General features: G+C 42.4%; 1 long non-coding RNA gene across 1 annotated transcript in view; it reads left to right on the top strand.

Annotated features, from left to right (window-relative positions):
* The window catches only part of LOC141373515 (uncharacterized), a 64,641-nt gene that overhangs the window by 11,564 nt on the left and 29,168 nt on the right, over positions 1-23,909 (top strand). The gene's annotated exons all lie outside the window — the stretch shown is intronic.

The raw sequence follows: 23,909 nt of genomic DNA, 5'->3' as shown, positions 1-23,909 counted from the left end.
GGAACACGTCAAAAGGACACAGAAATTGGCTTTAGGAAACTCCCATTGGACATGTCTGAAATAATTTGAGCACCATAATCATGACAGTAATGGATTATAATCCATTTAAAAAGATTGGAATCTTTGAGTCCGTAGTGACATAAATAAATGAATGAATAAATTGTTGAAAAACAGGGTGTTTACACAATCTGAAAGTACTTCCCTGTGAAATACTTATTCATTACAAGGGGGAAAAATCATCATTTACCGTGGAAAAACAAACAGGTGCTCTAGGTGAACCTCACCAGTTAAGGGGACAACTTGAAATTGTGTACCACCTGATAAAATGCAATGCCAAGAGCACAGCATCATTGCTTTGACATAACTACTCAAGGGGCAGAACATGAATCTATTTGTGTGGAAACATGAGACAAAATTAAATTTTACAAAATAAATGGTCCATGATCTTCAAGAGTGTCAAAGACATGAAAATCAAGGAAATTAAAAGAACTATCCCAGAATGAAGGAGACTCCAGAGACTTGAGCACTAAGTGCAATGTGTGATCCTGACCCGAATCATTTCGCTGTAAAGAACGTATCTGGGACAAACAGCAAAATTCAAATACTATGTAATAATTAGATGGTAATATTATATCCACCTTCATTTACTGATTTCAACAGTTGTGGTTATGCAAAAGAATACCCTTGTTTTTAGGAAATACACGATAAGGTATTCAGGGGTGCTGGAGTATCATGTAAATCTACTCTCAATTGTTTCAGGGTAAAATATGTTCTTGCAACTATTCTGTAAATTTGAGATTCTTTCCAAAATTAAGAAAAAATTTAAATTAATTACCTGAAACCCTGCAGCTATGATAAACTTCAGGATGGAGAAACCGATTTTCTCAGAAGTTCAAGGATAAAGCATTTGGGGATTTTAGTTGGACACAAACCCAATATGTACAAAAATGACAATGATAATATATAACTTGAAATGTTGCTAGGTTTAATAATAATTCCACTCGGGGCACCTGGGTGGCTCAGATAGTTAAGTGTCTGCCTTCGGCTCAGGTCATGATCCCAGTGTCCTGGGATCGAGCCCCTCATCGGGCTCCCTGCTCAGCTTCTCTGCCTGCCTCTCTGCCTATTTGTGTTCTATCTCTCTGTCAAATAAACAAATAAAACCTTTTTTTAAAAAAAAAGAATAATTCCACTTGGCTGTGAGGGCAGGAATTTATCTGTTTTATTTACTACTATATCCTCAGTATAGTGTCTTATACATACTTGTTAAACAAATAATATATGGCAAATAATCATCCCTTAATAAATGGTAGTTTCAACTATTATTGTTACTAGGAAGATCGCAAGTCAACCATATGAGGTTGCCAAAATGTTGGTCTTCTGGGTGATACAAGGTAGACAGTAGCTCAAACACATACCATTATGGTCACATAACGCTGGAACATCATGCTTAGCCCTGAATGCAACATTTTAAGGAGTATCAGATACAATTGCTTTCAGCTGTAAATAACATAAAGGTTGGTTTACAATATACTAAACAAATGAGGATTTACTTCTCATGAGGCTGAAAGTCTGGAAGTAGGCAGTTGGTGGCACCAATTCTGCACCTCAAAAACTTCATTCCTAGAGCCTCTGAGATATTTTTTTTACCTCTCCCTCATGGTCATAAGATGGCTAACCTAGCTCTGGGCACCACATCCACTTTCAAGGGAGCAAGGAAGGATAAAGAAACTGTCCCAGTGTGTCTATCCTTTCAATTAGAAAGACAAAAGCTCTAGGGCGCCAGGGTAGCTCAGTCGGTTAAGTGTCTGACTCTTGGTTTTGGCTCAGGTCATGATCTCAGGGTCATGGGATCGAGCCCCGCAATGCGCTCAATGCAGCGTCTGCTTGTGATTCTCTTTCCCTTTCCCTCTGCTCTTCCTGCTCATGCTCCCCCAGCCCTCTCAAAAAAAATAAATAAATCTTAAAAAAAAAAATAAAGGAATGGTGGAAGGTATTGAAGATGTTTGGACTGAAACAGAAACCGATTAGAAGAATGTGACGGTCACCTTATAGAATTGTCACGTGGAAGGGACATTGACATCCTCTGCGCTGCTATAGAGAACAAGAAGAGTAAGAAAACAGGCGGGAGATGTGAAGAGGTGCCCCACGCCTTGGGCCAGCCCTGCCTGGGCCTGGAGCTGGCCCTACAAGACATGGCTGTCTTGCAGGGAAATGAGGGCTCCTGGTCTGGGAGTGGCCCACAATGGCCTGGCCATCGCCATCGGGGACATCCTCCATCTCACAGGAGATTGGAGTGACGAACGTCTAGGGCCTCTGGCAATGCAAAGATTCCCTGGTTTTCCTGTGACCCAGTTAGAAGAACCCACAAAAAAAGGGAGCTGATTTCTCGCTGCGCTTTGTCATCACCACAGTGTCACTCTGTCTTCAGCAGCTTCTTGGTGAAAGAGAGCAGCTTGCTTCTGAAGAAGTCAAAGCACTTACTTGTCTCTGTAGTCATATCCTCTGGGCCTCTTCTCTCCTGCTTAGAGCTTTAGGCACAGCTTATCTACTTGGCCTCTTGAGCTGGGTGTACAGTTGAAGAAGGAACAATTCTTCCTAGCCAATGAATGCAGCGAGAACTTGGGCTGGGCAGAGGGTAGAGCAGAAAAAGTCACATTTTGATGCCAGGCCTCAAGTTTTCCTTGGGGATGAAGATAATCCATGATCTGTTTGATTCACACAGTCGTAGGCCTGAGTGTGGTTAAAACGCTTTGGTAGACCTTCAAAGGCTGAACTAAGGAGAGTCATTATTACGACAATCTAATCATTCTGCCTTCCATCCTGTCTGGTCATGGAGAGAATATTGAACTCACCGAACCTCTCTATTACTAAAGTCTGTCTCCCCCCAAACATAATTCTTTTCTCCTCATTGGTCCTTCATCTGCACTTGTTTGAATGTTTCATAAGCTTTGCTTTGCATGCCCTATATTAGCAGTGATTTTTCTGCTTCTGTCTAGGACACTGTAGCAAAAATGACCAGGCTGGGCTTGTTCTCCTCAGCCTTTCTAGCTACACCCCTGATCCTGCCACCCAGCACTTGCTTCAGAACTTGACCCGGAGGGCCCCAGCAAATATGAAACACCTTCAGGGAAAAGTGTGCTTTTCGGGATCCAAAGAGGGAAACATCAGCTGCTGGGAAGCCATTGAAGGAGCTGTTGCTAAAGAGAAGAAAGACAAGGGCACTGATGTTAATTGTACGTCTAGCATTCTCTACCAGGCACTGTGTTAGGTACTTTAGGGTTAGCACATTTCATTCTCAAACCAATCTGTACAAAATAAAGAGGAGTGTCTGTATAAAACATAAAGGGAAATTAAAGCTTTAGTGAAGTAGCTTGCCTGAGTTTACATACCTTACAAGATGGTGATCAGGTTTGAAACAAGTGTTTTGACTTTGTCAGTATATACTTGTCCTATGCGGGGTGGCTAAAGTGAGCCCGGATATTAAGGATTTTAAAACTGGCATGATGGGAAAGGAAGCAGGGTGGGGATGCAGTGGAGCTGAGAGCCTAAAAAATGACCATTATTTTAAAGGTGCGAGGAGGTTTTTTTTAGCTTTAGATGTGGACCCTTCTATTCACTTTTGGAGATGAGTACTCCTTGGTTTGGGACTGTGACCACCAGAATGGGCTTTCTGGTACTGAGAACCACCTGCTGTATTACCATATACACAGATCCATGGTAGACGTAGCCATTTATCCATAAAGATTTAGAATAATGGGCAAAAAGAGGAACTTCTGTATGCGTTTATTGTTCAGTCAGTACACCCGAAGATTCTTTCTAAAGTCCAAGCACCCAAAAAGGTAGCCATGTTGTTGTCCCTCACAGTTCCATGGATCTTTGGAACTCTCTGTATTTAAACAGTATAGCTCTTCCTACTTCTGCAGTTCCCTAGTACCGTTATTTAATACTGGTTAAATCATTACGCATGAGGCTGCATCATCCATCATGCCACCCACTGTCAGCCATTCTCTCAAAGGTGGCTCTCTGGGTCCTTGATAATGACCACAAATGGTTGTTGTACTCAGAATGTGCAGGAAAATGTGAACAGTGATTTGCTTTCTAGTCACATTAAGTTTACTGATAGAAAATTTATAGCAAAAGCATTAGAACATCTTCTGATTTTTGTCTTCTCTTAAACTCATGAGGCCATAATCACCACATTCCTAGAATGGGTTCTCTTTCAAGAGAAGGCATCCGTGCCTCCCAAACATCACCACCAGCAGGGAGGATAAGTGGGGGACCCAGGGGTGGGGCCAGAAGATTCGTCCCGTGATTGCAAAAAAGTCAGTCTTTTGTCCTGCAAGACTTAAGACCTACCTGGTAGAGCATGATGTCATTGATCGGAAAGACCTACTAGCATTGCAGAGCAGCTAGGCTTTCAGGCCTCTGTCCTGGAAGCAAGGCTCAACAGGGGTCCTAGAAACTACCCTAAATTTCAAGAAAGGTGGACCAAAGCAGGGGCAGAGGGAGTGTGAAGGGCAGAGGCCCCACTCTCCTGGGTCTCAGGGTGGTAGGAAAACACTCTCTTCCTGTGTCTGCCTGAAGCTGAGCCCCTCTGAGAAGAGACAGTGTCTGCATGAGGCACTCTGTGCACTGGGGCACCAGGACTGGGAGGGTAGGGACCACAGCCAAAGGTAGCTGGAAGGGAGAGAGAAATCCCATAGATTCTGCACAGTGATGGCCACAGACAGGCCGGTTTGTAGGCTCATGGGTGGTATCTCTGTAAGGACTTCCAGAAATTCTTGGAAAACAGTTTATAGTGGACAGAAGTGATTGGGCCATAGGGTTGAGATCCAGCAATCCCCTCTCCTCTGGGGAATTGCAAATTTGATCTCATTTTATACTCACAAGTGAGGGGACCCACAATGTTCAGTTAGGTGGTTTAAAAAAAATCTTACTTGCTATAGATATTCAAATATACTTATACAAGTAATTACACAGCACAAGATGTTTCAAACCTGCTTTTAATTAAACAGTACAGCATGATTAATTTCCAAGATCAAGGATTACTTGCTCATTTTATTATTTTAATTTTGGAGGTGAAATTTGCATGCGGTGACACTCATGGATCACAAATGGACAATCTGATAAGTTTTACCAGATATATACAGCTGTGTAACCACCGCTCCAATCAAGATATAGACTATTTCTATTACCCCAGGAAGTTCTATGATTCCCCACCAGTCAAACCCAACTCCATGGGCAACCACTGTTCTGATTTCAGTCACCATGGACTGACTTTATAGGTTCTAGAACTTCATATAAATGGAACCATACATTATTTACTCTTTTATGGCTGGCTTCTTTCACTGAATATGTTTCTGAGATTCATATCCGTGTTACAATGTATATCCATAGCTACCTCTTTTTTTTTTTTTTTTTTTTTGCTGAGTTTAGTCTTTTTATTCTTTTTTTATCATTGTATAGATGAACATAGTTCGTTCTCCTGTTGCTGGACTTTGGGTCGTTTCCATTACCTTTGATTTCAAACCATGTTCTGAAGCACCTTAGGGTCACTGTAGGGGTCCATTTAGGATTAGCTGCTAAAGTAGAATTCAAAACAACTGTGTTGCACCTTGTGGGGAAAGAGTTGTTTTGCTTTCTAGGGGCTGGGATTCCCTTGGCTCATTTGTCCTTCGTGCAGCATCGTGTTAAAGGAGAGGCAACCAAGGTAAATGAGAAACCAGTAAACCAGGTATAGGTGACGACTGACTGCCAAATAGACCTGTCCAGATATGTCACTTTAGCTCCCTTGGTGAGCAACTCTGCTCCTGAAACAATGGCCCCTCTGTAATAAGCAAAGTTTGCAAAATGAATTGGACTCTGACCATCTGCCACATTCCAAAACAGTGAACTAACTGAAGGCCAGGATGGGAAGCTCAGCTTCAGCTCAAATTTAGGATAGACATGTAAATACAAGGGGATAAGAAGAAACATAACTGCCTGGAGTGTCTCCAACTTGTCATTCATCCAGAAAGTGGAATATGGGTGATGTAGCTCTTCTGGGGGTGGGTGACAAGGCTGGGGTTCTGGGTGGGTTCATCAGCTGGGTTTGCTGAGACCCAGCTCAGAGAGGTGGACAAAAGAGGAGATGAGGCCATCTACAGAGCTGGAATTTCTAAGTGAATCCTCCCTCTCTTCCTCTCCACCCCTAAATATTGAACCAAGAGAAAATGTAAGGCAGGGTCCCCGAACCCAGCCCCTCTAAAGAGACCCACAGTGAGCCACCTACATTCTCCCATCAGCCAGAGTCCCTCTTTCTTTCTGTGTCCTCACCTAGCTTCATAGGAAGTTCGGTGCCTTCTGTTCTTGGCCACCAGCAAACTCAGATGTATTTGCCACTCCAATATCTCCAGTGTATAGAAGGCCTTGTCATCTGGAACATCCATTCTGATTCCCCGCACTCTAATTCTGTTCTATATTTATATTTCACTAATGCACTGTGTATTTCCTGTAAGCAATACCTAATCCTTTGTGGAATGAGGTGGGGTATGAATAAATAAATCAGTCACAAAGCCTGGCCTCAGAGCTCAGCTGAAACAACCTTACCTCTCTTATGTACCCCCACCCCGCAGGGGCGGCCAATACAATGGCTCCTTCTTCCCACAGAAAGAGTGAGCAAACAGGAGTTGAGCCGCCTCTGGAGGTGATGCTATCCAAACTTCTGACCAGTACTTTGCATTTTCATTCACTCATTCAACAAGTATCTACTAGGCACCTACTATGAGTCAGGTGCTGGGGCAAATAAGCAAGGTCCTGCTCTTATGGAATCTATATTGCTGTAACGTAGACAGACAAGCAAGTAAACAAAAAAGTAAATCACATGATTTCAGATAAGTGCTACAGAAAAGGTAAATGAGGATAGAGTAGTTCATTGTTTCAGCTAGGAGGGCTTGGGAAGGCATCTGGGAGGGGAGATATTTGAACAAAGACATTTGAATGAAGAGGAGGTGAGCCAGAGGATGTTCTGGGAGAAGGGTTTTCCAGGCAGAGTGAACAGCTGTGCAAAGCTCCTGTGATGAGAATGTGCTGGATCCATTCTGGGAACTATAAGAAAGTTCCGGGGAGTGGCTGGAGTGCGACAAGTAAGGGGGTAGGCAGTGTTGGGAGATGAGGAGCCAGGTCAAGTAGGGCTGCATATACACATAATAGGAAGCCGTTGAAAACTTTTGAGCAAGACAGTGGGGTGAACTGATTTATAACTTTAAATGATCTCTCTGGCCATCACGTGCTGAACAGACTGAAGTGGAGCAAGAGTGGAAGCGGAGGGAATGGGTCAGGAGGCCGCTGCAGGTGTGTGGCGAGGAGACTCTGGGCAGGACCGGAATGTTAGTGGAAGAGATGGCAAGGGTGGTCAGATTTCACTATGGAAGGAAGATGCCATTAATTAAACTATGGTGTGCCATCAACTGTAAGGTGCATTCTGCATTCATAGATGCTGTCATATGGGGAAAAAGTGTGTCTTAGAATTGATGAAATATGGTATTCAGAAAGTACAACCCAAGGGTCTTGCTAAGGGATTGGATGTAGAGGGTTGAGGAGAAAAGAGGAACCAAGGATGATTCCTAGTTTTTTGACCTGAGTAAATGGGTAAGTGATATGCTATCAAAGATGAATGGGAAGGAGGGAGGGGCACCGGGGCAGTGGGAAACAATGGGGGAGGTGGGGATTTGTGGGGCCGCGCTACATTTGAGCCACCTATTAGATAGCCAGGTGGAGGGGCGAGTCAGGCTTGGCCAATTTAACTTAGGTATATGAGTCTGGACCTTGGGGGAGCTACGGGCCAGATTTAGAAATCTGGGAATCCTTAGCATTGGGATGATATTTGTAGCCTAAAATAGGGTACACTCTTTGCCCCTTTTCTGGCATCCCACCTAGACACCCTCTCAGGCCTGCCATGCTATAGGAAGCAGAGGGCAAGAGCAAGAAGATCTTAGGTCATGTTGCACCCCCCAGTCTTCTCCCAGGGACCAGTGTGCCTGTCCTACCTGGATTTCCTCCAAAAAACAAAGCCCAAATCAAGGGCTTGTATACAAGTAGTTTATTTTGGGAGTGCATCCAAAGAGCCAGAGTTCAGGAACTTGTGTGACAAAATGAAGAAGGAGAGAAAGCCAATCTGAGGGTCCTTGATGATGCTGGTCACCACTGTGGGAAGCTTGATCCCACTGAAGACCTTCTGAGGAATCATGTTGAATGCACCTGAGAATTTTCCACCTAAGACTCAAGAGAAGGGATTATTCATCCACTCTGTCCCATATCCCATTGGCCAGCATTGCCCCAGGACTGTTAAGCCCCTTGAAGTCCCAAGTGTGTGCATGCCCCAGCAAGGGTAGGCAGCTCTCACTGGCTTCCCTCCAGGGTAGAAGCAACACATGCAAGAGCAGGTGAAGCAAGGCTCTGCCCCAGTACACTTGCACATGGCTGGTTGCCACAGCAGCCAGAGCCAAGAATGGGCCAAGGGTTCTGAGGCGGGATATGAAATGTCTGCCAGAGTCACCTTGAACCCTGTTGTAAACCCAAGTCAGTGTTTGTGGGCATGTGTCCACGAGACCCTAAGGATACTTGAGACACAGAAATGCATGTAAAATGAGATAATTAGTCAAGGTCAACTGGATTTTAATATTTAGTCTTAAAATTTCTGGAGGCAAGAGGCCATTCAGAGTAGATTCACTTGGATTAAAATGCTTCATTCCAACCCTGTCTCCTTCCCACTCCAGATTCAGAAAACTTTTTTTCTCAGGATGGAAGCTCTCTTAGAGTTTGGCAGAATCCCAGGTCCTGTTCATCTATGTCTGTGACTTGGGTGGAAACGTGTGTCTATTGTTCCTGTTTTAGAGGCCTTTGGCCTCTCACCTTAAAGTGAGTAGGTAACATCTTCCTTGGCACAGAAGTGATTTCATTTGGCTCAAATCGAGGTCATATTGCCCGGAAATTGACACCATCAGCCCAGCTTGGCTCTGTGCCAGGACCTACAGTAGTCAATGGGACTCATTACTGCTAAGCAACTCCAGGGTGCCCTGGGTCCTCCAGATGAGCTCAACCCTCCAGTACAAGGTCATGTATCAACAACAGAGGATCCCTCAGTGTCCTTTGATCTGGTCTTCATGAGCTCTTGTGGTAGTCACACCACCCCCTTCACCACCATCACCACCATCACCACCATCACCACCATCACCATCACCACCACCATCACCACCACCATCACCACCATCACCACCATCACCACCACCACCACCATCACCATCACCACCATCACCACCATCACCATCACCACCACCATCACCATCACCACCACCACCATCACCATCACCACCACCACTTCATGTTACGCCAAAGCTTCCACAATAATTATACTAGTTATTATATATATACACTAGTAAATATATAGAGAATAACATATATGTACATGTGGCACCTATTGTGTGACACTATTCTTCTTTTTAAGATTTTCTTTATTTATTTGAGAGCGAGAGAGAGCACGAGCAGGAGAGGGGCAGAGGGCCAAGCAGACTCCCTGCTGAGCATGGAGCCCAACACAGGGCTTGATCCTAGGATGCTGAGATCATGACCTGAGCCAGAATCAAGAGTCAGACGCTTAACTGACTGAGCCACCCAGGTGCCCCTGACAGACACTATTCTTAGCACTTTCTACATAATAGCTCATTTAAGCTTCACATTTAATGCATAAATTTATATAGAATTTACATAAGTTTAATTTATAAATAAATGCAAAGCCCACATTTTCACATAATAGCCCCTTCAAGCTTTAACAATGCTGAAGGGAGAGTACTATTATTATCATCATTATCCCCAATTGACGGATAAGGAAACTGAGGCATGGAGTGGATGAATAAATTGCCCAAGGTTAACTGGCTAGTGAGTAGTAGAGCCAAGATTCAAACCCAGGTGGTCTGGCCCTGGAGCCTGTCTGTGGCCTTCTTCCTGCAATGCATCCATACCTCCTATGCCAGGGTCGATGGATGCAGTACCAGGATGTTGAAGGGATGGGCATGCCCTCCTTCCCACTTTCCCCCATGTTTCCAACTGGGATGTAGAGTGGCGGTGAGCCATCTTGGAGAAAGCAGGTAAAAGCAATAACTGAAATTTAGCAAAGCAACAAAATAGGAGGAAGCTAGGTCCCCGATAGGATGGAGCCCCTTTATCTGTCCTGCACCTGCTTAGGGGAGGAAGAAATCAACTTCTCGGTTTAAGCCTCTGTTATTTCAGATCTTAATGGCAACAGCTGGATCAACATCTGTAATGATGCAGTGGGCAAAGTCAACCTGGAAAGCAGAGGTTTGCCAGCAGCAGAGCCACCTGGCCCCATCTCAGAAGCTACTGTCCGTAGCTGTGACATGCCAAGGAGCCAGTTCTGTCTCTGCGTAAGGCTGGAGCTTTCTGGAAACTGTGCACCCAGCTGCACAAACCAGACTCACGGGCTGAAGGTGGGGAGGGGCCCATATCCATGACAACAAGGTGGTGATGTTTTTATTTATGTAGAACCATAAATGCCCCAGTAGTTTTTATGAGCGTAAAGCAGAAAATTATCAAACTAGAGCAAGGCTTCTTAAAGAGGTGACATTCCAAAAAGAGTCCGCATCTCACAAAACAGGGTGTGTGTATATTTGGAGAATGTAAGATCACAGGAGAAACTAGATAGGCCATCTAATCTGATTTGAAGTCTGGGAAAGAGAAAAGGAGAGCAAGGCGAAGGAAGCCAAACAGAGTTGAAAGGTTTGAGCAAGGTGTTTTGGGAGGTACAAAGAAGAATTCAAAGTGTTTTTTCAAATCACTTTTTCATTGAAAAATCAATATAATAGTGAAAGAATTTTTTAAGTCTCTATAATCACTAATCTTTAATAGAATTTAAACAATATTTTATATATCCATTCCTTCTAGTCTTTGTACCCATAATTATCAAGCTCATCTACAAATTTATTCAACTATTTTCACTTCTAATTATACTTTTCCATATTTCTACATACTCACTGTGGTTGTTGGGAAAGTCACTTAATTCACACAGCCTTAGTCTCCTCATCTTTAAAATGGGGCTAATTGTTTCCAGAGGTGTTGTTATAAGGATTAATTGAAGTAAAGAGGTTTCAAATGCTTAGCAGAGTGCCTGCCACATGGTCAGTGTAACCCCGAGGTATTCCTTCCCCCCAAAGAGTTAGAGTCTCCCCCAAACTCCAATCCAAGCACCCTGACTGTTCAAAACATCCCATGCACTTCTGGGAATTCCTAACCGTGAATTTCCTCAAGCTTCTCTCTGCCTCCACACTCATACTTCTCATCTGTTCACATCAGACCAGTAAAGGGATAACTTGAGTGAAGGCTTGGGTACATAAACCAATTACAGGAAAGTTGTTTGATGAGGTACAAAACACAAGAAGAAAGAAAAGCCATCGCTACACACAACAGAGATGCACAATGCTGGGTGGAAGGTGTTAGATCTCCTTATATAAAGCTCCCAAACAGGCAAAACTTGTCTATGGGATGTCAGAATAGTGGTTTCCTTTGGGGGAGATGACTGGAAGGGGGGGATAGGGGTAGCTTCTGGGGTTCAGCTAATGTCCTATATCTCAGTCTGTGAGGTGGTTACACAGGTGTGTTTACTTTGTAAAACCACATCACACAGTTCACCCCTGATTTGTGCAGTTTATTGTATGTTCAGAAAAGATCTCATAATAATAGCTAACATTTTTGAGCATTTATTAAGTGCCTGGCATAGTTCTAAAATGTTTCATAAACATAAACTCATTGACTCCTCACAACAGTCCTGTAAAATAGGCACTATTATTATCTCTACTGTACAGATGAGGAAGCTGAAACACAGAGTGGTTGAGTCGCTTACTCAAAGTCACACAGCTAGTGCCTATTAGAGCCAGGATTCAATCTGGGGAATCTAGAGCCTATACTCTTTTCTAGTTGCCCCTCCCAGAGAAAGGAACAAAACCTGCTTTCAACTAATGTCATGCCCCCAGCCAAGCATGACCCTAAGCTAATCCCAAAGGTGACACATGGACCATTCCCCTCAGGATGAGATGGGTTAAAAGTAGACAGGCATGTTGGGTCCAGAGGCTGCTTTGTGGAACTAGTTGGAAATGCACAAGATGGCTAAAGTCTTAGAGGACATTCCTGAGGGAATGTGAGATCTGGCTACTGCTCAATAATCTTTTTCCTTCCCATTTTCCACAGTGGCCATACCAAAGTGCCCCACCTCCCTCACTCTCAGCTAATGACCTTATTGCCTGTTCCACCAAGGAAGGAAAGTATGAGCCCCTCAACCTCCAGCTCCCATAAACTTACTGGTATCTCCAAACAGTCCTGGGTTCCTGCATTCAGAGTAAGAGGATGTGTCCCTTGCCTCATCCAGAGCTTCTCTTTCACTCCTGATCGCATTCCTTGCTCCCTCTGCAGATTGTTCCAGGCCTGGCCCAAGCCCTCCCAACAACCACAGCAAAAGTCCAACCACCAACTCCTTTTCATGGCCACATTTTATGAAAGAGGTCTATAGCTGAGTTTTCTACTTCCTCAAACCCAGTCCCTCCTCAGCCCGCCATACTCTGGTTTGTGCCCGCCACACCCCACCTTTTACACATTGTTCCTGTGACGGGCGTGTGTGACTTGACATGACTTGACATCCCTACAGTGTTTGAAGCCTCCTTCTCCTTTTGTGAGTATGAGCAGTAGAGTGTAGCAGTAAGGAATGCTGGTTCGGGAGACAACTACCTGAGTTCAAATCCCAGCTTCTACCTGTGTGACCTTGAGCAAGTGACTCAATCTCTCTGAGCTTCACTTTCCTCAGCAATACCATGGCACTAATAATCCTCTGCCTCACAGGGCTGCTTAGGGATGAAGTGAGAGGCATCTGTACGAGCCGTGCATCCCCCCTCCAACCATCACGGACCACCTCCTTGTCCTTGGTGCTGACTTCAGAACCAGCAGACAACATTGACAGAATTGTGTGGCCCCCTTAGGGGCGGCCTTCAGGTATACACACCCTAGTCAGAGAACATGTCTCCCAGTGCCCTTGGCAGGTACGTGTCGAACTGAGTATCAGTCTCACTTATACTGTTTGGTCTCAAGTAAGTCAGATTCTGAGGTTTCATCATTTGTGGGTCCAGTCAAGGTCCCGATACCTAGGTGATCAAAGGGTGTCTGAGTGAGGCACCAATAAACGAGGGGCCCTGCCACGAGCCTCCCGATCCACAGCCAGGTGTGAGGGAGAAGTTAGCATCGAGAACAACTCTCAGTTTCACCATGGGTGACTGAGGAGCCCACAGAAGATGGGGCCGATCCAGGGAAGGGGACTTCCTTTGCTGTGAAGTGCTAGAGGCACAGAGACGTCCCACAGCCAGTCCTGCGATACAGACTTGGTGTCCGCAGCATGAGGATGGCCGCAAGGAGGAGGTCCCACTTCATGCTGTTCTCCCCAAATTGCTGCTGGTTACCCTATGTCCTCGAGTCAAATCAAAACCAATTTTCTCACCCCAACAGCCACGGTTGTGTTTACTTCCACCATCTCAGCTGAGATCCATTTTCATTTTCTGCTTCGCATTTCTTCGACCACATTGTGGGTGTGACTTCAGACCTCAGGCTTGTGTGAGTGCCGTTCGGGGCGCACACTCCCAGGGCAGATTGGTGCTGTGTCCCTCCACCTGGTGCCGAGGTGGAGGCAGTCAGGCTTCTTTGCTAGCCCTTTCTGCAATGTAGGTTCATTTCTCACTTACCCTTCCACTGAGAGGGGAACTTTGGTGTCCTGTTCTGTGTTCTTTCCCATCAGATGTGTGCTTTCTTTCTTAGAGGCACATAGAATAACGGTGGGGCTTGCAATCAGATACCTAGGATTAGATAAAATGTTGCATCTGCCTAAATACAGAGGAATGTATGTCTCCGTTTAAAAGCCTTAGTGACTCTCCTTTGCTTGGAGTATGAAGTCCAACTCCTTAGCCACGAATACACAACCCATTCTCATCCCTGGACATTCTCCCCAACACCACAGAAACCTCGAGTCTATGGACCCCAGATCACAGCGATTCCCTAACAAACTATAGTCGCCCCGTCAGGGGACCAGTGCCGAGGGGAATATGAGGGGATGCTGCCGGAGCCTCTTTCATAGAAAAGAGCAGCTGGACCTGCTTTCTGAGCTTCCCCCAGAGTTATGGCTCATATTTTATTTTCAATAAGAAATAAAATTGGTAAAGTTTCAGGTTTTATCTTATAGAAAACAATTTGGGGGAAAAGAAGCATTTAAGCTAGCATTAAATTTGGCAAATAGGGGTGTCTGGGTGGCTCAGTCATTAAGCATCTGCCTTCAGCTTCAGGTCATGATTCCAGGGTCCTGGGATCGAGCCCTGCATTGGGCTCCCTGCTCAGCGGGAAGTCTGCTTCTCCCTCTCCTGCTCCCACAAGTCTGCTTGTGTTCCCTCTCTCGCTGTGTCTCTCTCTGTCAAATAAATAAATAAATAAATCTTTTAAAAGAAAATTTGGCAAATAAAGAAAGAGAACATGTTTTGGAGAATATAAATATTGTTTCATAGATGTATAGCTCAATATACAGGTATTTTAAATCCAATATTTAAATGGTCTCTATATTTGTAATAGAAAGAGTTGATTTGAGCAAGAAACATAATACTTAACTCAAGTACAATTCTACAATAAACATTTGTTATAGTGTTCTTGAACTTGATTGTTCCTTTTCGTTACTCTTTATTTCAAAATAATTTTAGACACGGGAAATTGTAAAAACAGTAAAGGAGCTTCTCTGTACCCCTAAGACTTGTTCCAAACAGATGCTAGAAACTAGTATAATAAAGTATGTCCATAACATTTGAAAGTTTAAAGAAAATTTAATAAAGTCGGGTTTTATACATTTTTTTGTCTGTTATATAACAAACTTGATATTGAAGTTTTTCCTAATTCAGTACCCACTATCTCCCACTTCCCCCAGGGCTGGTGTGAGCCTAATAATTCACTAGGTTTTAAAAATTAAATATCAGGGGCGCCTGGGGGCTCAGTCAGTTAGACTGGGTTCATGATCCCAGGGTTCCGGGATGGAGCCCCGAGTCGGGCTCCCTGCTCAGCAGGGAGCCTGCTTCTCCCTCTCCTCCCAGCTTGTCCTCTCTCTCCCTCTCTCTGGCTCTCTCTCTCAAATAAATTAAATAAATAAAAAAATAAATAAATAAATAAATAAATAAATAAAATCTTTTTAAAAAATTAAATATCAAATCTCTTATAGATTGAAAGCAAATAACTAAACTAATGATAACCTAGTGGAATCATGGAGAGAGTGTGTTTAGAAACCTATTATTTTACGAAAAGAGCCCTGCACACCTTGGGGTCTGTGTGAATTCCCTGTTCCTGCTTCCTTAGTCTGACTGGATTGTTCTAAGGCTGATCAGGTGAGGTGGTCCTCTCTCTGGGAAGCCTGGGCTAGAACTTTTCTACAGAACTCCCTCATCTGAATCCCCAGACAATCAGAGTAATTCTTCTCAGCCACATTATAGTGAATTGTGTCTCTTGCTTTTTTGATGGATTATAGGAAAGCCATTCAGTATGGTGGGAAACATAAGTTTTAGAAGAGAAACATTGTATTTCAAGTCCCAGCTACTCCATTAATCCAAGACTCAAACTTCTCATTTGTAAAATGAAGACAACCTTAGCTCAGAGTTGCTAAAACAGGTAAAATAGGTGCCTGTCAATTTGGCACAAAGAAGGACTGTTGAAATTACTGACAGTGAGAAGAAGAAGAAACTATTATTATTTTTTAAATTAACAGTTGTTTGAATAAATGCCCTTAGAAGATAAGAGAATTTCTCTTAGAGAGAGATCTGCCCTTTTGTCTAAGAAAATTCCATAGTTCCCCCCCAACTTGGTTGTAAAACTTGAGGCTCCCCAGGACATGGTGTAGAAGGAAAAAGCTGAGCTTAAATTATAAAATAATAATAATGATAACAAGCAAGAGTGAAATTCATCTGTTCCTTTTCCTCTTCTACTTGTTGCTTCCCTTTTCTTCCTGAACCATTTGGTCTTAAAGCCATGAGAGGGGCAAGACAAGGTAGGTGTCCACAGTGGAGTCCTTGGTGGCCCAGAGCAGTGCATTCAAGCTCTAGTGGGGGAAGGAGGACGTCCATATGGAGGGACAGCCCAGTGTGCAGTGTTAGAGCCTGTATGTGGTGAAGAGAGCTTCCAGGTGAAGAGGAGCTGGGAGACAGATCACATACAAGGAGACTGATCAGCTTGTAAATATATTAAGGATAGCAGATGTCACTGTCAGAGAAGAGGGTTACAGATATGGAAAGAGAGAAAAGTGAAACCTTGCAATGGCTGGATTGGAATTGTAGACATCAGCGCGAACTCATAGTTTTCCATATGTACAGATTTAGGAATCAAAATAAATGTAAATGTGTGTATATATGTGTGAAGAGAGAGATCGCCGAGTAGTGTTTCATTGTATGAATATTCCACAATTGTATATCCATCCTGTTGATGGGCATTGGGATTATTTCCAGTTTGGGACCTATTGTGAACAAAGTTTCTGTGACATCTTTACAAAATTCTCTTTTGGGGGTATATGTTTTCTTTGGGGTAAATACCCGCAAGTGGAATTATTGGGTCATAGGATAGAAGTCTTAATCCGTTCAGGCTGCTGTAACAGAAAGCCACAGATGGAGGGTCTTATAAACAACAGAAATTTCTCACGGTTCTAGAAGCTAGGGGATCCAAGATCAAGGCACCAGCAGATTCAGTGTCTGGTAAAAGCCTTGTTCCTGGATCAAAGATGGCTGCCTTCTCACTGTGTGCTCACATGGTGAAAGGGATGAGGGAGCTCTTTGGAGTCTCTTTCATAAGGGCACTAATTCCATTCATAAGGACTCCAACCTCATGATCTAATCACCTCCCAAATGCCCCATCTCCCAATACCAACATACGAATCTGGGGAGAGGGGAGGACATAAACCATCTATAGCAGTAGGCCTATCTTTATTTTATAAGAAATCATCAAATGGTTTTCCCATGTAGCATTTTTAGGATCAGCAATATAGGAGAGATCTAATTCCTCCACGTCTTCACCAACATTTGGGGCTTTTAACGTAAGTCGTTTGAGTAAGTTTGAAATGTTATCACCTTTTGATTTTAATGTCTTTCCCTGATCATTAATGATGTTGAGCACCTTTTCATATGCTTATTGTCACTCATATATCTTCTTTCATGAGCTGGCTGTTCAAATCTTTCACCCATCATTTAAAAATTGGGTTATCTTTTTGGTTTTGACTCGTTGGAGTTCTTTCTATATTCTGGATATAAGTCTTTTGGCAGATACATGCATTATGAATATTTTTCCTACTCTACAGCTTGCCTATTTATTTTTTTAAGGATTTCTTTCAATGAGCAGGAGAATTTAATGTTGTGGAAGTCTAATTTATCTTTACTTCTTCTTTTTTGGTTATTGTTTTCCATGTCTTAAGAAATTTTGCCTGATCTGAGAAAGATAGTCTTCTATGTTTTCTTTTGAAGCTCTAGGATGTTAGGTTTTGCAAATAGGTCTACATTCTATCTTGTATTAAACTTTATGCAGTGTGAAGTAGTAAATATTGAGGTTTGTTTTATCTAGTTTAGTTTATCCCAGTTATTCCAGAACCATTTGTTGAAGAGATTATACATTCCCCACTGAAAGCTGATGGTACCTTTGTCAAAAATCAATAAACCGTACATTTATGGGTGCATTTCTATACTCTCCACTCTGTTCAGTTGATTTGTGTATTTGTGTCTCCTTACCTAAATAACACATTATTGTGATTATAGTAGCTTCATAACAAGTACTGATATCAGGGGGTGTGAATGCTCCTGCTTGGGGCTCTTTTCTTCCCAAAATTGTTTGGCTATTCTAGACTCTTCGTGTTTCCATATAAATTATAGGGTCAACCTGTAAATTTCTACAAAGGCTCTTAGGATTATAATTGAAATTGTATTGAATCTTTAGATCATTTTGAGTAAATTTGACATTTTAACTATATTGCATCCCCCAACCCATGACATGTATCTTTCAATTTTGTAGGTCTCTAATTTCTCTCAATACTCTCTTGTAGTTTTTAACATAGACTTATTATATATCTTTTTATTAAAGTAATTCCTATTTTATATTTTTAAATTTTATTTTCCAATTGTTGGTGGCTATTATATAGAAATGTAATTTATTTTTGTATATTGACCTTTTGTCCTTAGGATTCTCTACGTAAACAATCCTATCATTGGCAACTACAGTTTATTTTTTATTTCCGGACTTTAATTCTTTTATTTATTTTCTTGTCTTATTGCACTGACTAAGGCCTCCAATCACAAGTTGAATAAAGATGCTAGAAATAGACAACCTTTTGTTTTTCCTGATCCTAGGAGGGAAATATTCAATATTTCACCATCGTATAAGATATTAACTGTAGGTTTTTTCATAGATGCACTTTATCAGATTGAGAAAGTTCCCTTCTATTCCTAAATTTCTGGTGGTTTTTTTTTTTTTTTTAATCATGAGTGGGTGTCATATTTTGTCAGATGCTTTTTCTGCCTCTGATGAAATGATTATATAGTTTTTCTCCTTTATTCTGTTACTATTACAAATTAAATTGATTTGTTTTCAAGTGTTAAACCAACTTTATATTCCTAAGATAAACTCCACTTGGTCACAATGTATAATTTTTTATGTATTTTTTTTTAAGATTTGATGTATTTATTTGAGAGAGAGAGAATGAGAGACAGAGAGCACGAGAGGGAAGAGGGTCAGAGGGAGAAGCAGACTCCCCGCCGAGCAGGGAGCCCGATGTGGGACGCGATCCCGGGACTCCAGGATCATGACCTGAGCCGAAGGCAGCCGCCCAACTGACTAAGCCACCCAGGCGCCCTTTTTATGTATTTTTGAAATCTATTTGCTGATATTGTATTAAGGATTTTTGTGTCTATATTCACAGGTATATTGACCTGTTATTTTTGTTTCTGTAAATGTCTTTATCAAGTCTTGATATCAGGGTTATGCTAACCTCATAAAATAAATTGGTAAATTTTCCCTTCTCCCTTTTTTAAAGTGTTTATGCAAGATTTGTATTATTTTTTCCTCTTAAATGAATTAAATTCACAAGTGAAACCATCTAGGTATAGAGTTTTCTTTGTGGGAAACTTTTGATAGTGAATTCAGTTGCTTTATAAATTATAGGCTATTTAGGGGTGCCTGGGTGGCTCAGTCGGTTAAGCAGCTGCCTTCAGCTTAGGTCATGATCCCAGGATCCTGGGATCGAGCACCACATCGGGCTCCTTGCTCAGCAGAGAACCTGCTTCTCCCTCTCCCCCGCTTGTGTGCACTCTCCCTCAAATAAATAAATAAATAAAATCTTTAAAAAAATAAATAAAATATAGGCTATTTAGATTTCCCATTTCTTCCTGAGTCAATTTTGGTAAGTTGTATTTTTCAAAGAATTTGTTTATTTCATCTAAGTTACCAACCTTATTAGCATAAAGTTGCCCATAGCATTCCCCTATTATAATTATAACACTTGCAGCATCAGTAACGCTATCCCTTCTTCCATCACGTATACTGGTCATTTGTTATTTTCTTTTCCTTTTTTTTTATTTGGCAACCTTGCTAGAGGTTTATAAATTTTATGGAACTTTTTAAAGTACCAATTGCCAACTTTGTTAAAAATCCCTACAGTTTGTTTTCCAATATATTGATTTCTGCTTTCAGTTATTATTATAACTATTATTGTAGTTATTACTTCCTTTTACTTTCTTTGGGTTTAATTTCCTTACCTTCTTTTTTTCCTCCTTTTTAAAATGGAAATTTGGATAATTAATTTTAAAACTTCCTTTTTGGGGTGCCTGCCTGGCTCAGTCAGTAGAACATGTGACTCTTGGTCTCAGGGTTGTAAGTTCAAGCCCCACATGGGCATGGGCGCAGAGTCTAGTTAAAAAATAAATAAATAAAATAAATAAAACTCCCTTCTTTTCCAACATGATCAGGTTAATGCTATTAACTTCACTCTAAGCACTGCTTTACCTGCACTCTACAAATTTTGAAATGTAGCATTGAATTCTCATTGTCATTCAATTTGAATATTTTCTAATTTCTCTTAAAATTTCTTCTTTGATCCATGGTTATTTAGAAGTGTATTATTTAATTTTCAAGTATTTAGGATTATCTAGGTAGTTTATTAATTTTTAATTTAATTCCACTGTAGTCAAAGAACATATTCTGTAAGAATTCAGTCTTTTGAAACTTATTGGTATAAAACTAGTGTGTAATTTACCTTACAGAAAGTGGAAAGCAGACATCAGAGAGGTGTAGATAAAGTTCCATGGGAGTTAGAGAAGGGAATGGTAAATTCCAACTGGGGTCTATCATGGAAGACTTATGAAAGGAGGTGGCATTTGATCTGAGTCTTGAAGGATGGATAGAATTGGGAAATAAGGAGATAGAAGACAGTGCCTCGGGCAGAAAAAACAATTAGACTAAAATTTCCTTAAAAGGAGGAATTGCGATTATAAATTATCTTTTATGAAACTCAAGACCCAAGAGCACTGCTGGGAAAGTGACTACAGACTCATGGCCCCAATATTCTCCTCTACACTGCCTTGAAACATCTGCTGCCAAACAACTACTTAGATATTTTGAACCCTGTGTCTGGCCATCTCCTCTTTTAGACACTGACAGCACCACATACTTTAAAGTAGCCAGATTCCATAACTTGAAAAGCATTTTTCTTTTTCTTTTTAGAATACTCAACATTCATAGGTTTCTTTTTCTGCCCACAGGTCTAGGAATATAACAAGAGGGATACACTGGGAAGTCTGTCCCCAGTCATAGTCTCTCCCTTCTGGGTTGTTTGAATTATTAATGGCATCATTAGAGAAAAACTTCATTTGTCACTATAGTCATGTGGCAAGAGTCACTCTTAGAAGTGTCACCGGCAGGAAGCAAGTGCCTCCTGGGGATCTCTGTCATCTGAAAATAGCTCCTAGTCAGAGTCCCCTGATGGGTGAGCGATGCAAATGAGTTTAGACTTGACACCATTATCTTTCAGCCAAGCACTGTAGGCCACCATTCAGCTCTAGAGGCATCTTGGGGCCTTAGAGCCACCACCCCAGAGCTCAGGACAGGGACGGTGTTTTATTTCCCCCTTCACATGCTCTAGTCTCGAGAGTAGCATTTGTGGAAGTCCATCAAGTGAATGAGTGGAACCGAGCTGAGCCTCCCTCTTACCTGAGTGCTGGCACATAGCAGACATGGCCTTTACCCTGAACTTCCCTCTGTGACATGGGACAGTTGCCCTTATTGTTATTGTTTCTTAGGGGTTGAGCTCCCAGTGTGGAAGAGTTGGTTTGGAATGTTTTCTCAGATCTACTTTGATATGCTAACACCCACATTCCCGCCTCAACTTAATGCTCCTGCCAGCCCTGCCAGATGTCATGGGCTTATCTGTGTCACAGGTGCCCCAGAAGGAAGGGGGTGAAGGGCTGACCTGGAATAAAGATGAGCTTTTGATAGCTGACTGTCAAAAGACTGAGAAGCCACACCAAGGTATATCAAGACCTTCAGTTCCAGATAGAATCATTTAATATAGTTCCTGGCAAGAAAAGTTAGGTAATCCAAAGTCAGGCCTAGGGTTAGTTCTCTGTGGGTCTAATGAAGCCTATTTGAAAAAACCAACTTGCTGTTTCCTTTGGCCTTGCTGAAGACAGTGTCTTCTGGCCAGAAGCTATATACAGGGCACACTGGTATGCCTGCCCACACATGTGACACATTTCAGCCATGTGCTTGCAGTGAAACTGTCGTAAGGACCCCACCTCCAGTGATTAGTACCTCCTTGACTTTTGCAACTCCAAGTCTGTAAGGGTTTCCTAGCCAGGCTGGTGTCAAAAATGAAACCTTCTCTGGAATGTCTCTCTTCATATGTGCCTGACAATTTTGTGTCAGAGACAAAGACAAAGTGTGAGAGCAGAAAGTGTTTCATCTAGGAGCATGTGATCTCCAGCAATGGCATCTGGTTACGTTTCACGGCTGGTGATCTTGACTAAGCCTGCCAGGTCACTTCGTAACACTGGACAGAGACTGGGCATCTGGTCCCTCACCCTCCATGAGGAAGACAGAATGTACAAGGAGCCTATGGGCTACAGGCTCCCCTGGGTCTGCTTAGCCTAGGTGAATCTTAGAAAGTTTAGAGACAAACTCTTCAAACTCGAGTCTGGTATCTTCTTCCTTGTTGCATTGCTTTATGTTGCTAGTCCTCATGAAACTTATCAGTGACTTTTCCACTGCTTCCTCCCTGCTTTTCTCTTTCTTTGTAGAGGAGGCCAATATTTGAGGAGTAAAAGATGTGGAGGCATCAGGGCTGAGGCTAGAGTCTAGAAAGACACCCAAGTGAAAAATCTAAATGCCTAATCGGGCATATCTTTGTCAAGGGAGAGAAGGAGGGAATGTTGATAACCAGAAAGGCCAAGAGAGGCCTCCTTGCAAATGCTTCCTACAGATTCTGAAAATATATTTATAAACCAAGCCAAATGCTACAGGGAGACATATTCCAAATGTAATGGTTTCAACAAACTGGGGTAACACCAATGTCATACTTGTTTGAGATGTTTCCAGCATCTTCCCAGAATGTGCCCAGAGCAATAACTATTACAACCACCTCATCGAAACAGGAGTGCCCAAGAATGCTCCACCTTCCACTTTAAGGGTTAGGCTTTGTGCATTAGCATACATTCCTGCCACGTACTAGAACTCACTCCTTGTATATAAGATGCTTGGGCTCCGAAATAATTGGTTTGCATTTAAATGCCCAAATATGATTATATAACCTTGATTCAATTAACAGGTCTGACTTGATATAAGCCTTGCTCAGGAATGAGCCAAATAGTCATCTAAATAATTAGAACAAGACAAACCAGCCTTGCTGGTCTCTGATTGGGGATTGAGAAAACTTCCGAGTCATCAGACAGAGTTGATGGATCTGGAGGTCAAACTCCCAACACTGTGTTCATTTCCCTTTGAGGTCCAGGGCTGTAGGTCTGAGGTTCCCTGACAGTGGCCACTGAGGGCTCTGACAATTGCTCCCTCTTTTCAGCTTAGCAATGTTAAAATGGAGCCCAGGAGAGGTGGTGTTGCTGGCCCAGGGTTGTTCTATCAGCTGAAAGCAGAGCAAGGACTGAAGTTCAGCACAAAGGGCTGCAGAGCTCATTTGATCCAACCTCCCACCCAGTTTGGGAACCCCTGACTGTCCTCACACCTCTGCCTCACCTCTATCAACAGCAGGAAGCCCACTGCCTCCACCAATCTTGGATGACTCTATAACAAACTCTTCCTTGCTTTGATCCCAAACCCACTTTCCAATAACTTTCATCCAGAGATCCCTTTTTCCTTAGGCTTCCTGATGTCATTTCCTAACTTTCTCATCTTTACTCCTTCAAAACAAATTCTGGATCCCAAAAAAAGCTTTCTCTGCTAAGATATGTTGATAGCAGCTTAGACTCATGGTTTCTTACAAAATCCAGTCATGGGCTCTGCCTTGACTTTTGATTGTTTCAGCTGCCTTACCACGGACCACCACCACAGCCCCAGACCTGGCTGGGGTCAGAGGAATTAAGGAATCCTACACATTGTTGCACAAAGTCATCTCAAAGCCTAGAACAAAATTGGAGAGGAAAATGAAATAATTAATTCATGCTTTTGCCAATATAGTGACAGATGTTGATGAGAGAATCTGAATGTTTTTCCGAATAGATTTTTGCATCAAAACGACAGTGTCATTTAGGATTAGTTCATAAGGGTATTGTGCAATTTTCATGATGTTAGACATGGATCCCACTGAGTGCCAGTTTGCA

Source organism: Callorhinus ursinus, unplaced genomic scaffold, assembly GCF_003265705.2.
Source record: "Callorhinus ursinus isolate GAN/ISIS: 27379988/994484 unplaced genomic scaffold, GSC_fseal_2.0 scaffold10, whole genome shotgun sequence".
NCBI classification, from domain to species: Eukaryota; Metazoa; Chordata; class Mammalia; order Carnivora; family Otariidae; genus Callorhinus; species Callorhinus ursinus.
Note: the sequence above shows the minus strand (reverse complement) of the source record. Positions and strands in the feature narration are given on the sequence as shown.